Source organism: Pleurodeles waltl, chromosome 8 (genome assembly GCF_031143425.1).
Source record: "Pleurodeles waltl isolate 20211129_DDA chromosome 8, aPleWal1.hap1.20221129, whole genome shotgun sequence".
Lineage (NCBI taxonomy): Eukaryota > Metazoa > Chordata > Amphibia > Caudata > Salamandridae > Pleurodeles > Pleurodeles waltl.
Genome location: NC_090447.1, coordinates 54,148,459 through 54,162,527, shown reverse-complemented (window position 1 = coordinate 54,162,527; position 14,069 = coordinate 54,148,459).

The window sequence follows — 14,069 nt, the reverse complement described above, 5'->3', positions numbered from 1 at the left end:
TGCTCTTTGTTGTTCCTGAAGGGGTTCTTGTCCTCAGACTATTTTAGATACCACTTGCTCTCTAAGTTATAATCATTTTCTTTTTACCTGGATGGTGGCCCAATGTCTAGATGAAGGAGTTTTACTTTCTGGTACTGCTTTGTATATGACCCAGGACCGGGCCATGCTCCACGGTGCCCCTGTATTGATCGTGTATTCAGCATGGATGATGGTGCTGTTGAGGATTCTTTTTCCATGCTCATTTGGATAATGGTGTTTGCTTCAGTCTGGTATTCGTATTGGTGGAAGGCAAGGGGATTATATACTTTGGAGTTGACATCACAGGAACCACATATTGATCATCTCAGATTGAATATCCCTTAGGTGAAAGCGGCCAGATGTACAAAGCCTGTTTGCATTTCTTAAGGGTTCGAATCGGTATTTTGGGCCGTTAAGAAATGCAAACTGGGCATTTATAATGTACAAAGCCCTTCAAGGAATCGCAAATTGTGATTTCTACCCTGTAGAAATCACGATTTGTGATTCCAAGAATAGGAAATGCAAATATGGATTACCTACTTGCATTTCCTATTCTGATGTACCATGCATTTCCAAAATGTGATTTGTGTATTTTGGAGATGCAATTACCACCGACTTGTAGTCAGTGGTAACCAAGTGCAATTTTAAAAAAGCACCCCAAAATGTTTTTTTTTTTTTTATTGCAATAGAGCACACACATGCCCCTTAGGCATTTGTGTGCCCTACAGGTGCACCCCTATTTTTGGGGTGCCCTAAGGGGGGCCTTTTTCCCATTGCCATCCCTGGTTTTGCATTTCTTTAATAGCAATTTCTTAATAGGAAATCACTGTTTAGGAAATACAAAACCGGGTCATGTACTCAAATACAATAGGATTTCTTAATACCGATTTCCGAAGAGCGATTCCTACTTTCTTGGAATCGCTATTAGAAAATCGATATATTTGTACATAGAACTTTGCAATTCTTAAATAGCGGTTTCTATGAAGTTGCAATTTAAGAAATGCAAAATTGGATTTTTGTACATCTGGCCAAATGTCCTTTGTCAAAATTGTTGTGGTGTGCATGTAGTCATTCAAAGAAGATGCACTCAGGTCCAATAAAGCTGAAAAGGTTTAATTCATAACAGGAGCCCCTGTCCTGCATGTCCTGCTTCCATGATTTCTAAACCACAACTAAGGAACCTGTAGTTCGAAACCACGGAGAAGGAATGCCGAACAGTGAGGCCCTTCATAAGTAAACATGGTGTAATATGCTAACATTAATACAGGAAATAAAGGAAGAACACAGTGGTAACATGACATTACATACACACAACATCTTAACAATATAATAGCATTAAACAATAAGTTAATGCAAGTAAAAATCCTTAAACCTTAAAGGCATGGACATGCTTCGGGAAATTCTGCCATTCCTGGATATTTGTTCTGCATTCTCTAGCCCACTTGAATCAAGATTAAATTGTTCATTAGAGCTATCTGAGGCAGTTGCCACACTCAGAACACATTCCATCCCACACTCAATGTGGTTGACAGTACAGGTTGAATTGCATTTGCATGGTGATCTGCCTTTGTCATAGTGAACCAGCAATCATAATCAGCAAATCCTTCCCTATACCTAGATCTTAATCTATATATATCCATATCTATATATATATATGTATATATATATATATATATATATATATATATATATATATATATATATATATATCTCCTACTGTAATATGTCTTATATATGTAAATATATATATATATCTATTTATATATATATATATATATATATATAAATATATATGTATAAGTGTATATATATATATATATATATATATATATCCAAAAACAAACAGTTGCAAGCAACTTTACCACCGCACTCCAGGAGGATGATCAAGACAAGTAGGTCGAAACGCGTCAGTGGTGAAGGATGGTGACTTATTTTTGACTGCAATAAAGAAAAAAAGAGAAAGAATTTCCTCCTGGAGTGCGGTGGTAAAGTTGCTTGCAACTGTTTGTTTTTGGATTTATGAAAGGAAATGGTCCATTCCTCACACCTGCATCAACATGAAAGAGCGCACCGTAAGGAAAGCCAGTTTGTTTGTTGATATATATATATATATATATTCATATATATAGTGTACTTATAGTTATAGTTAGGACATAGTAAAGCATTTTTGACTTGCCTATATCTTTGGCAAACTTAGACTAATTTTTTTTATTTTTTTTATTTTCCTGTAGGGTCTTGTTCAACATGGAAAGTTTAGAATGATTTAACAAGCAGGGGCCAAGAAAAAGGAGAGGGTCATAAAAAGTGTGTTTCCCATCTTAATTCCCGTAGGGTCTTTAGACACAACCACAGCCCAGATCACTGAATGGAGTTACACCAATTTTGGAAGGAAGATAGATCTTGGTGCACATATTGTGCATTTTGTGATTTGGTGCAAATCTGTTTAGTAGCTTTAGAGATATTATAGGTTAAACATTTAGATATCAAGGGACGTGGAGGATCCGCAGATACCGGAGAGCTCATGCTGAGATTTGATTGACTGCCACCACTTCAACAAGGAAGTGTTGGCAGCCAAGGAAGTGTTGGCAGACATTTTGGGACTTGGCTTCAGCTCTTTCTTAGCAGGCAAAACAGTGATTCTCCAGTAGTGCTATGTAGAGTAATCAAGTACAACCACAAGGTTTTTTTTTTAGAAATTCCTCAACTTGTAGCCTATTTGCTATGGCTGTTTGCACACTCTTCTTGAGAAACCTATTCCTACTTTCTACCAGTCTGTTCGAAGTTGGTGAGTACTAAGCCACCCTCAGATGTCTAATGTGAAAGCCATCAATAAAGTCTCATATCTTCAAGGAAGTGGAATAGGTACCATTATCTGATACCAGTTCTCTTGGGGGTCCTTCAATTTTGAAAATTCTTTGTAAAAATGTTATCACCTTTGCAGTGTTGGTTACCGAAACAAACTTGAAGTAGACCCATTCAGAAAAATAATCTATGAACTCTTAAAGATATCTCCTATCTGGTGGTAAAATGTCAAATGGACCCGCAAAATCCAATGCAACCTTGGACCAGACATCATCATGTAGGAAAGAATGTGCAGAGGAGTCTGATGAGTGCCTGGCGTTTATCTTAAAGAAAACCTGTTTCATATTTAGTGACCCAATCTGTACCTTGGGAGTCCATTGGAAGCCAACAAAAGCATTGTTGGAGATTTTTGCAAGTGGCACCCACTCCTAAATGCCCTTAATGAGCAGCATTGAACAGCTTAGTTATATAGAATATATACATCATTGCGCAGCAGCAAGCTATGTACAATGTACAACTCGCTCTCTACTTGGGAAAAAGGTTTGAGTGGACTGGACAGAAATCTTTCTCCAGGCCAGCCTTTCTTTACAAAATCCATAACAGTAGACAAAACGTTGTCTTCTTTCAATGCATCTAACTATTCCTTCTGGTAAACTTCAGCTGAAGAAATAAGAATGTCACTCACTGTGGCCAGCACACATTCAACATAATCAAGTTCTTCACTCTGATCAGTGTCATGCAACAGCATCCAAGAAAGGCAATCAGCCTTTGAATTTTTGCCACCAGGAATATAACTGATCTTAAAATTACTGAGGCCTTTCCCGAGCCATTCTCATTAAGCATGTGAATAAGGGTTTGTGATCTAAGTATACTTTGAAGTGTGTACCCCACAGGAATATTTTAAACTTCTCAATTGCCTATGAGCAGGCTAATGCCTCCCTCTCAATTGTACTACAATTCAATTCTGCATGTTTCAATGCACAGGAGGGAAATGCAACAGTCTACTCCACATTAAAAAAAAATACCTCCTAAGGACACCTAGCTAGCATCAACAGGGGGAATGCATTTATAGCCAGCTTTGAAAAGAGACAATCCTGGCGCCTCAATGATTAACTTTTTGATTCTTGTGAAAGCTTGATCTATTGTGTCATCCCAAATGAACTTTGCACCTTTATGAAGTAAATTGTGATGCGGTTGAACAATAAAAGCATAACCTTGTATACATCTTGAATATTACTCACTCATCCCAAGAAGGGATCTTGAAATGTTTTTGTCCTTGGGTGGTTGTACATCTTTAATTGCCAGAACTAAGCAAAATGTGGGCCAGAAGAAAAAATATGGTGACCAAGATAGTCCAATTCTTGCACTAAAAAACTGTTTTTTTCTGGCTTGAGAGTAATACTCCCACATTAAACACATGCAAAATGTTGTTATGTTCCTTAATTGACGCTGCAAATATCGAAACATCACTCTGGGTACCTAGTATGTTATACAACACAAAGTCCATCCATTTATGGAATACACTCACTGTAGGGACCAGGCAAACTTAAAGGCTCCAAAAGGGGTGACAAAAGTAGTCAGGTCCTGTGAGTCTGCAGCGAGTGGGAACTGAGGGTAAGCTGTATGGAGGTCCAACCATGAGAAAAATTTGGCATTACCTATATTAAGAGTTCCTTTATCTTTGGCAATGGATAACAATACACAATAATCTTTATGTTTAGTGTGCACAAATGAGCACATAGTCTAATGTCTCCTGCCTTTTTGCAAACTATTATGATCAGGCAGGCCCATTTGGATGAATCAGTAGGTATAATGATACCTTATTTCGTAAGCTTATCAACAAGTGTTTTGAGTTCTGGTGTATCTGACAACTGAACTGGTCTCGCTTAATGAGCAACTGGTAATGCATTTTTTTTGTGCTGAATCTCTGTATTGTACCAATCCTAGAGTTAAATATCTATGGGTACCGCTGCATTACTTCAGTCAAAATGTTTTACATTTTCTCACTTAAGCCATGAGGGTGTGATTAATCACAACAGGGTTTTCAGAACCAGGCACCAACATAAGGCCCAACCTTGCTAGATCCTGCCAGACAATAATGTCTTTTCCTTTTCTGGCTACACAGATCTTTGTTGCTGCCTTCCTCACAAGATATTTCAATATATCTAATAAGAAGCAGGTCATATCTATGGCTCTCATTAGGACCCTGGCAGTTAGTGTTAAAGTGGCGATAAAACCGCCAACAGGCCGGCAGTAACTACTGCCAAATTATGACCATGGCGGAAAGATCTCTGATAGACAGCCAATGTACCACATCGACCCCCAGGGCAGAAACAACAGCCACCACGGCGGTAGCCGTCTACAGCCAGGCAGAAGACACAGGGAACAACCACGCCGACATGGAACCTGAACTGCATGTCTTCCTGATGATCTTCTACGCTCTGCTCCACCACGTACACCAACGCTGGCAAAGACGATGACGGTGAGTACATTCGCCTAGCTCACAAAGGGTGGGAGGAAAAAGAGTGTGTCACGCACATGCAAAACACACACCCCACAGACACACGCCTTATACACAACCAGCTGCATTACAAAAAAAATTTGACCCCATAACTCGGATGAATAATGCAAGGACAAAACGATTTTGCAAAAGTGAATGTAATAAGCTCAACACAGCATGAAAAATAAGTTAGGCAAGATAATAGATATATACATATGTTCAGAGCAAGGGACACACATGTCACCTGCTTCAACACGGAGAGAACACTGCAGGGGCATCAGTTGGTAAATAGGCAGGAACCTCAGGGGGCTAGGGGGTGGGGGCACCTCAGTCGGGAGATGTAACAAGACCAATGGTTCTGGAGGGGGCACATACCCTCTACTTGGTCCTGTGGAGTGCAAGGTCACAGTCTCACATGTGGGTGTCATACCTACTGGTTCTGGAGGGGGCAACATGCCCTGTGCTTGATCCTGGGGGGGTGATGGGCATGTGGGTGTCTTACTCACTGGTTCTGAAGGGGGCAAAATGCCCTGTGCTTGATCCTGGGGGGTGATGGGCCGCAGTCTCTCAGGTGGGTGTCATACCCACTGATTCTGGAGTGGACAGGCCGCACAGCAGCCCATGGAGGCAGGATTACATACCATTCGCCGGAAGTGTCGGCTGAACAGTGGTGGTGCTGCCGGTGGGGGGAGGCTCCTGCCCATCCCATGCAACCTTGGACGGCTGCACAGTGGTGGTGCTGCTGGTAGGGGGAGGCTCCTACTCATCCCCTGCAACCTTGGATGGATGCACAACCATGGTTGGTGGTGGGGGCTCCATCACAGTTCCAGGCCCAGGCCCCTTGGTCTTCCTGCCTATTGGGGCAGACTCCTTTCCCTTCTTGCCTGCTGGGCCAGGCTCCGTGGTCTTCCTGCCTGCTGGGGCAGGCTCCTTTCCCTTCTTGCCTGCTGGGCCAGGCTCCTTGGTCTTCCTGCCTGATGTGCCAGGCTCATTTCTCTTCTTGCCTGTTGGGACAGTCTCCTTGGTCTTCCTGCCTGCTGGGCCAGGGTCCTTTCCCTTCTTGCCTGCTGGGGCAGGCTCCTTATCCTTTAGGCTGGCTGTTGCAGGCTCCTTCCCCTTCAGAACATCTGACCTGGATCCCTTTCCACCACAAGTGGGTGTGGTGACGACTGGGCCTGTGGACTGTGGCCCTGAGGTGCCTGGCTGGGTTCTTCCTACCCTGCCCATACGTTCAGGACGGGGGAGGGGTAGGGAAGAGGTCAATGGTGGATAGGAACAGTTTTAAGAGGGAGAAGGAATGGGAGTGGAGGATGATGAGTGGTCGTTGGAGGTGTCTGTCTGCTGCTTTCGGGTGCAGGTGCATGGGCTGCATGCCGTTGTGAGGTGGATGGCTGTTGGTTGTCTGAGTGCTTGCATTTGTGTACTTTAAGAAGAGGGACAGACACAGTGGGAGAGGACGTAGGGGATGTGTGCATGGCTGTCGTGGAGGTGTCTGCCAGTGAGGTGTGTGTTCTTCTTGGAGTGGTGATGCTGGTGGTGGATGATGATGAAGTGCATGGAGGTGTGAGTGTGGACGTAAATGGGTGGGAGCTGGAGGAGGAGGGGGGGAGACAGTGGAAATAGTGGACATTGTTGTGTCTGCAACTCGATGGTTTTTGCGTGAGAGCCTGTGGGTAGAAGTGTGGTGCTTGTGTTTTGCCTATGAAACTCTTGGGTGTTGTCTTGTGTGCATGCTTGTCTGGCTGTGTGCTTGAGATGGGCTGGGGTTGAGGGGAATGGGACTGGGCAGTGGAGGTTGGAAGGGGGACAGTAGAAAAAGGGACAATGGCTGCCATCAGAGAGGAGACCAGAGCCTGAATCGATTTCTGTTTGGGCCACCAAGCCAGTGTGAATGCCCTCCTGGTTGCATCTGGGCTGCCAGCCCCTGATTGGCATTCACAATGGTTGACTTCCCAACAAAGATGGATCTCAGGAGGTCAATAGCCTCCTCACTCAGGGCAGCAGGGCTAACTGGGGCAGGGCCTGAGGTGCCTGGGGCAAAGAAGATGCCCACCCTCCTGGGTGAGCGGGCATGGGCAACTCACTGAGGGGCTGCTGGGAGAGTGGTGCTGGTACGGGGGTGGCGGCTGTACCTGTGGCTGGGGTGGTCACAGAAGTGCCCGCCACCACCAGGGAGCTTCCATCAGAGGAGGTATCTGTGTCAGAACTGTCCACTCCATTCTCTGCTGTGGTGCTCCTCTTGCCCTCTGTCCCACTGGAGCCCTCACCGTCGGTGGACTCTGCCTCCTGGCTCCTTTATGATGCAGCTCCCTCCGTCGCCGGTGCTTCTGCTCCTCCACCAGATGATGCTAATGCACATAAGGCCAGGATGACAAAACAAAAACAGGGGGAAAGTTACACTTGGTCAATTGCTGCAGCAACACCACCATTGGCATACACAGCACCCTCACACACAGGTAACAGCCCTACGCAATATGCCAAAGAAATAGTTAGCAGGCAAGCCATGGGAGGGGCACACACCGCCAAATGCAGCACACCTGGGACCCACGCAGCCTTGATCAGTAGCGGATGCCTATGAACTAGGTTGCACGATTTTCCATTCTGAACTCTAGCTACCAGGGACCCATGCTGCAATGTCAGGCCTGGCCTAGGGGCACTCACTGACACACATCCACCACCCAGATACCACCCTACCATGCGTAAGCTGAAATGAAGAGCACTGTACTCACCCCCTTGCGGCTGCTGTGATGCCCTCAAGCGCCCATCCAGCTCTGGATAGGCCACCGCCAGTATGCTGGTCATCGGGGGGGTCAGGGTTTCAACGGGGCACCCCTTCCTCGTTGGGAGGCCATCCCCAGCTGGGCCACCACTGTCTTCCTTACCCAGCGTCTCAGGTCCTCCCACCGTTTGCGACAGTGGGTGCTCTGCCTGCCGTAGACCACCAGGGTCCCACCTCCTTGGCGATGGCACACCATATACCGTTCTTTTGATGGGAGCTGACATGCAGAGACAATAGACACAGAAAAATAGATTTAAACAAACAATCCTGCCTGTTAAACATATGGCCCACCATACCCATTTCCATCACCATTTACACACACATGGCCTAGCACACAACCTGTATGCCGCCCAGAGGACATCCACCCACCCCCTTACACGTGTCCTTCACACAAACACCTCCATGCATCCATGCCACATGCATCGTGCCCACAGTGTACTCACCTGTTGGTCTGGAGGCCCATAAAGCAGTCTGTACTGGGGTAGAACCCCATCCACCAGTCTCTCCAACTCGTCCGAAGTGAAGGCTGGGGCCCTTTCCCCGGTCACACAGACCATGGTAGGCTCCAGACACAGGTCACAGCAGCACATGCAGTGTAGATCCTCTCCTATGGAAGGTCAGGAAGCAAGTGAGGAATCAGATGGCGGTCACGTCCGTGGCGGTGCATACTGTCACCACCGGCGTAGATCACCATTAGCCACTGTAACCCATAGGGCCCAATTATAACCAATGAGGAGTTGCACAGCGTTTCCCGACAGCCTCCCGCAAAGGCGCACGTCAGCGGAATAACCCCACTTCCACCTGTCCCTTCACACAGGACAGGCAGGCGCCATTTCAGGGATTGGGGGGGGGCAGACCCTGGAATAATGCTGCATCACAGGAGATATTAGGACATATTAGACAAATCACAATGACCCATTAGAAGTTTACAGGGTGCAAAGTTCTGTTGTAGCACCATTATTCAGTTTGTGACGGCTCCTCACTCTTTTGTCCCTAAGATTGCTACTGCTGTGGATGAATAGGAGATGGAGACATACCCCTGTGTACAGACCCCGGCTGAACTTGGCAACACTGGAGGACAGGTACATTAGCCTTACCTATAGACTGGACAGGGCCACAATCACAGAGCTGTGTGCCCAATTGGAGCCTGGCCTGATATCTGCTATTGTTCACCCCACTGGGATCCCCCCTCTTGTGCAAGTGATATCAGTGCTCCATTTCCTGGCAACTGGTTATTTCCAAGTGACAGCGACTTGGCAGCAGGAATGTCACAGCCAATGTTCTCAATAGTGCTGACAAGAGTGTTTTCTGCCCTGATAAAACACATGTGCAGGTACATTGTTTTCCCCCAGTTTGATGATTTGGCCACAGTGAAGACCGAGTTCTGTGCAATGGGACATAGCCCAACATAATTGGGGTGTTTGATGGAACACATATTGTATTTGACCTTCACGCCAGAATGAACAGGTGTTTGGGAATTGGAAGAGTTTCCACTCTATGAATGTACCGATGGTGTGCCTTTCCGACCAGTACCTCTCTCACATCTGTGATAAGTATCCAGGGTTGGTGCGTGATGCCTTTGTCCTGTGGAATAGTAGCATCCCAAATGTGATGGCTTGACTACAAAGGCACAGGGTGTGGCTAATAGGTGAGCCCTGGTCCCCACCCAGTAGAGGTTGGTGGATGGGTATGGTCTGGGACATATGGGATAATTGTAGGAAAGTACCATCTTGCCTGGCATGTTACCCTCATTTTTACTTGTGTGTATGTTTTGTTTTGCCTGTGTCACTAGGATCCTGCTAGCCAAGACCCCAGTGCTCATAAAGTATGCCCTGTGTGTGTACCCTGTGTGGTGCCTATCTGTATCACTGAGGCTCTGATAACCAGAACCTGTGTTTATGCTCTCTCTGCTTTTAAAACTGTCACTGCAGGCTAGTGACTAATTTTCACCAATTCTTATTGGCACACTGGAACACCCTTATAATTCCCTAGTATATGGTACCTAGGTACCCAGGGTATTGGGTTTCCAGGAGATCCCTACGGGCTGCAGCATTTCTTTTACCACCCATAGGGAGCTCAGACAATTCTTACACAGGACTGCCACTGCAGCCTGCGTGGAATAACGTCCAAATTATTTCACAGCCATTTTCACTGAACTTAAGTAACTTATAAGTCACCTATATGTCTAACCCTCACCTGGTGAAGGTTAGGTGCAAAGTGACTAAGTGTGAGGGCACCCTGGCACTAGCCAAGGTGCCCCCGCATCGTTCAGGTCAATTTCCCCGAACTTTGTGAGTGCGGGGACTCCATTACACGCGTGCACTACATATAGGTCAGTACCTATATGTAGTGCCACAATGGTAACTCCGAACATGGCCATGTAACATGTCTAGGATCATGGAATTGTCTCCCAATACCATTCTGGTATTGGGGGGACAATTCCATGCATCCCCGGGTCTCTAGCACAGAACCCAGGTACTGCCAAACTAGCTCTCTGGGGTTTTCCTGGCAGCTGCAGCTGCTGCCAACCCTCAGACAGGTTTCTGCCCTCCTGGGGCCTGGGCAGCCCAGTCCCAGGAAGGCAGAACAAAGGATTTCCTCTGAGAGAGGGTGTTACATCATCTCCCTTTTGAAATAGGTGTGAAGGGCTGGGGAGGAGTAGCCTCCCCCAGCCTCTGGAAATGCTTTGAAGGGCACAGATTGTGCCCTCCTTGCATAAGCCAGTCTACACCGGTTCAGGGATCCCACCAGCCCTGCTTTGGTGTGAAACTGGACAAGGGTGAACACTCCCCTGACCTGCACCACCCGAGGGGAGCTCCTCCAGTGTGTCCCAGACCTCTGCCATCTTGGATGCAGAGGTGTGAGGGCAAACTGGACAGCTCTGAGTGGCCAATGCAGCAGGTGACGTCAGATACCCCTCCTGATAGGTGCTTAGCTCTCTCTGTAGCCAATCCTCCTCTGAGGACTATTTAGGGTTTCTCCTGTGGGTTTCTCTTCAGATAACAAATGCAAGAGCATACCAGAGTTCCTCTGCACTTCTCTCTTCGACTTATGCCAAGGATCAACCGCTGACTGCTCCAGGACGCCTGCTTAACTGCAACAAAGTAGCAAGAAGACTACTAGCGACATTGTAGCGCCTCATCCTGCCGGCTTTCTCAACTGCTTCCTGGTGGTGCATGCTCTGAGGGCTGTCTGCCTTCACCCTGCACTGGTAATCCCGAAGAACTTTCCAGTGGATTGACAGAGTCTTCCCCCTGCTACCGCAGGCACCAAACTTCTGCTTCACTGGTCCTCTGGGTTCCCTCTCATCTCGACGAGCGTGGTCCCTGGAACACAGGAGCCAGATCCAAGTGACCCCACAGTCCAGTGGTCCTTCTGTCCAAGTTTGGTGGAGGTAAGTCCTTGCCTCCCCACACCAGACAGTAATCCTGTGTACTGCGTGAACTGCAGCTGATAGGGCTTCTGTGCACGTTTGCAAGGATTCCTTCATGCACAGCCTAGCCCAGGTCCCCAGCACTCTGTCCTGCATTGCCCAACTCGCTGAGTTGTTCCCGGCTTCGTGGGACCTTCCTTTTTGTTGCTGAGTCAACTGTCATGTTCAGCTTTCTTGAATGCCTGTTCAAGTGCTTCTGCTGGTGCTGCCTGCTTCTGCGTGGGCTCACCATATTGCTGAGCGCCCCCTCTGTATCCTCTTCCAAGTGCCGACATCCTGGTCCATCCTGGGCCCGGGCAGCACCATTTATCCTCAACTGCGACTCTTGCAGCTAGCAAGGCTTGTTTGCACTCCTTCTGCGTAGAAACAACTCTGCATTCTCCAGCACGCCGTGGGACATCTTCTGACCAAAAGAGAAGTTCCTGGCACCTTCCGTTGTTGCAGAATCTTTGGCTTCTTCCACCCAGAGACTTTCGCACCTTCTTCCGGGGTTTAGTGGGCTCCTGCCCCCCCCCCCCCGGACACTTTTTTGACTTTTGGACTTGGTCCCCTTCCTTTACAGGTCTTCAGGTCCAGGAATCCGTCTTCAGTGCATTGCAGTCAGTTGTTGTCTTTGCAGAATCCCCTATCTCGACTTTACTGTCTTTCTGGGGTAGTAGGGTAACTTTACTCCTACTTTTCAGGGTCTTGGGGTGGGGTATCCTGGACACCCTTAGTATTTTCTTACACTCCCAGCGACCCTCTACACACTAAACTAGGTCTGGGGTCTCTTTGTGGTTCGAATTCCACTTTCAGAGTATATGGTTTGTGTTGCCCCTAGGCCTATTGTCTCCTATTGCATTCTATTGTGTTCTACAGTGTTTGCTCTGACTTTCTAAGTGTTTTACTTACCTGATTTGGTCTGTGTATATATTTTGTGTATTTTACTTACCTCCTAAGGGAGTATATCTTCTGGGATACTTTTGGCATATTGTCACTAAAATAAAGTACCTTTATTTTTAGTAACTCTGAGTATTGTGTTTCTTATGATATAGTGCTATATGATATAAGTGGTATAGTAGGAGCTTTACATGTCTCCTAGTTCAGCCTAAGCTGCTCTGCTATAGCTACCTCTATCAGCCTAAGCTGCTAGAACATCTCTAATCTACTAATAAGGGATAACTGGACCTGGCACAAGGTGTAAGTACCACTAGGTACCCACTAAGCCAGGCCAGCCTCCTACATTAGTGGTGCAGCGGTGGGATAAGTACTTTTAACTGCTTTACCACTTTGTCACTGGTGCTTTTCATAAGAAAACCATATACCAAATCCTGCAAAATATACACAGTGACCTAAACAGTGTAATTGTTCTCTTCTAAAACTTTCTAAAAAGTTTCAGAACATTTTCAAAAGTTTTTTTTCTCTGTTCTTTTCAAAGTTCTAAAACTTGTTCTCTCTCTGTCCTAAACCTTTTCTATCATGTCTGCAGTAGAGCTTCCTCCCACAGTTGTTCAGGCAACATATGAGAGTTTAAAGTTTAATGCCCATATGTATACTCTGTTTGCGCCAATTGTGCGTCAAAACTTTTGACGCACATTCGGCAAAAACCATGCACCATATTTAAACTTTGACGCACAAGCCCACGATCACCAAAATCCTGCCGTATGCATCATTTTCTGGATGCGGGAAAATGCGTTGCGTTAATGACCTGCAAGGTAGGCGTTCCTGTCCAAAAAATGACTCAAACACCCATGCGCCTTATTTATGCTACCGCGCAAAAATGACGCACGGCCGGGAGGCGGAGGCGGAAAATGGCGCACAACCCAATTTGCGTAAAAAAATAATGCCTGGGTCAGGGCAGGCGTTAAAATGGGGCAAACACACCTGTATTTAATGAAAACACACAGAAGCAACAGCAGAGCTCCAAAAGGAAGACATGGAGATGGTTCTCATCCAGCATGCATGCAGACGCAGAGCACAGGACCAGCAACTACAGCTTCCACAACACCAGCAGGGACCCTAAAGGCAACACAGAAGGCAGGAGAGGATATTCCGCACCAGGACAACCCTTCATTGCCTCAGGGAACATGCCATCATCCAGAGGTACAGGCTGAACTGGCAAGCCATTCAGCAGCTGCTGCGCAATATTGAGCCACAGTTGGCACCCAGCTTGCAGACACCCCGCACCATTCCACCAGAAATCAAGCTGCTAGCTGTACTACACATGTTGGCAAGTGGCTCCTTTCAAACCACTTGCGCCCTGGTTTCCGGGATCTCACAGCCATCATTCTCCGCCTTCCTACCCAAAGTACTGGATGCCATCATCTCACTCACACTCCGCCACATCTGCTTCCCCAACACACAGCAGAAGCAGCAGGAGACAAAACAGGGGTTTTACCAAATTAATGGCTTCCCACACGTCCTTGGTGCCATAGACTGCACACATGTACGGATTGTGCCACCTGCTGCAACCAAACATCTATACCGCAACAGGAAGCACACACACTCCATCAATGTGCAGGCCATTGTCGATCACCGGGGATTGATCACCAACATCA